The sequence below is a fragment of the Papaver somniferum genome, chromosome 7 (assembly GCF_003573695.1).
Source record: "Papaver somniferum cultivar HN1 chromosome 7, ASM357369v1, whole genome shotgun sequence".
Classification (NCBI taxonomy): Eukaryota; Viridiplantae; Streptophyta; class Magnoliopsida; order Ranunculales; family Papaveraceae; genus Papaver; species Papaver somniferum.
The window spans coordinates 102,271,689-102,274,395 of NC_039364.1; positions in this window are offsets into that span (position 1 = coordinate 102,271,689).

Here is a 2,707-nt window from a genome sequence, read left to right on the forward strand (position 1 = left end):
ATTAATCAACAACCAAAGGTTGGATTTCCAATTGATGATCACGAACGCACAACCTGTATTATTTCAATTATATAAAATATAATGCGGAAAAGAAATAACACAGACACCAGAAATTTTGTTAACGAGGAAACCGCAAATGCAGAAAAACCCCGGGACCTAGTCCTGATTGAATACACACTGTATTAAGCCGCTACAAACACTAGCCTACTGCAAACTAACTTCGGACTGGACTATAGTTGAACCCCAATCAGTCTCCCACCGATCCAAGGTACAGTTGTACTCCTACGCCTATGATCCCAGCAGGATACTGCGCACTTGATTCCCTTAGATGATCTCACCCACAACCAAGAGTTGTTGTAACCCAAAATCACAGACTTGATAATAAAAAGATCTGTCTCACGCAGCAAAGTCTATCAACGGATATATTTGTCTCCCATAGATAAATCCTAGGTTTTGTTCCGTCTTTTGATATAAAATCAAGGTGAACAGCAACCAATTGATAATCCGGTCTTATATTCCCGAAGAACAGCCTAGATTAATCAATCACCTCTCTACAATCCTTCCTGACTACACAAGCGGATTGTCGAGGAATCACAAACAGTGAGACGAAGATGTTTGTGACTTCTTTGTCTTGCCTATCGGATAACTCTCACGATCTCAAGCCAATCAATCGATTGTACTCGTATGATAGAAGATGAAAGATCAGATCACACAACTACGATAAAGTAGTATCGGTCTGGCTTCACAATCTCAATGAAATCCTTAAGTCGTTAACCTGATTTTAGAGAAGAAAATCAAAGGTTAATGGAGATCGACTCTAGCGAGCGCACTAGTAGCACACAGACATGTGGGGATTAATTTTGCATAATGCTAGATGTCTCCTTTATATAGCCTTCAAATCAGGGTTTTTCCTTAGTTACAAAGCAATCCTTATTCACCGTTAGATGAAAACCTGATTTAGATTTAAGCTAATATTTCTCAACCGTTGGATCGAAAAATTATCTTGTCACACACACTTGGGTAGACGTTTACTGGGTTCGTGAAAACCATGCCCAAACGTGTACGTGTATGTTGGTTCAACATAGTAACCCAAAAGGTTAACCATATGAGAATTTCATATTAACCTTGTTCTTCTTCACCATAACTAGTTAAATTGACTCAAATGAACTAGTTAAAGAGTTGTTCAATTGCTATGAGATCTTATGTAACTACACAAGACACAATTGAAACAAAGATGATTCGATTCGATTGAATCGGCTCATGAACATTATAGCCACGGTTTTCATAAAGCATTCCTTAGTAATTTAATGTTTCATGTTCAGAGCACATCTTTAGATCATAACCTCTTAAGTTCACAAACAAGTTCGCGGACTTAAGTTAATCGGTTGAGTTTTCCAAACTCAGCAGAAATTCTCGGAAAGAGAACTTCCGTCAGTTCGCGGACTTAGCACACAAACGAGTTTTGGAAAATCCAGCAGAAATTCTCGGTCGAGAACTTCCGACAGTTCGCGGACTTGGCAAGCCAATTCCACAATCCTCCCCATTTCTCTTGATCAACAAAGTTCGAAAACTTCGGTTCAAGGAATACATGGTTATGTAATCTAAACTCTTATTTCAATCATTGAGACATTCTCAGAGGACGCTATGTAGCTGTTATTCACAGACCGATTCACGTCAGAGCAATTCTCAAAGTGATTGAAACTTTTCATGACTTTCGTCACTAGGTGAAGATAAACTTGATCAAAGCGAAATGCTTTACCAACACACGATTTCGAGATAAAATAAAAGTAATGAATGCTCAACTCGAAATGTCAAATGTGTATGATCTAGTCTATATAGCATACGACTTTTGTCTCATAAGAATTAGGAGATAGAAAAGATAGACTTTTGAGTGATAGATAATTTCAAGTCTCCACATACCTTTTTGTTGATGAAGTTTCGCGGTTCCTTGTATAGATCTTCGTCGTTGTATGATGAAATGCCATGAAGTCCTTGAGCTTAACTACACTTTTCTATCCTAGTCCGAGACTTAGCTATGTAGGCTAGAAATCAAGACTTATAGTTTTGATCACTAACATTGACAAACATGCTTGAGATAGCAACGCATGCGAGGTTGACCGAGCTATGCTCTAACGGAAACAACATAAGCATTAAAACACCACAATTGCACCGAAATTTTGTAAGCCTAAACAATTGATACCACACAACAAAGCAAGATAACAATAATTTTTCTTATCCGGAACCAATTGAATCACACACATCCACACACACATCATGGAATAAACATCAATTGAACCGAAATTTTGTTAAGCAAAAGCAATAAATATATATGATATAAACTCAGGCTGTTCTTAAACATGAAGACAATTAACTAACAAGATTGTTACCTCAAATTTCGTATCCACTTCTCCAATATGATTGCATCTTCTTCCAAGGAGAATTGATATCGAAATATCATCATCTTGTCATCTGTTAGAGTACTGCTCGGTCAAACTCGCATGCGTTGCTATCTCAAACATGTTTGTCAATGTTAGTGATCAAAACTATAAGTTTTGATTTCTAGTCTCTTATAGCTAAGTCTCGGACTAGGATAGTAAGTATAGTTGAGATCAAGTACTTCATGGCCATTCATCATACAAGTAGAAGGACTACTCAAGGAACCGGTGGAACTTCTCGACAAAAAGGTATGTGGAGACTTGAAATTATC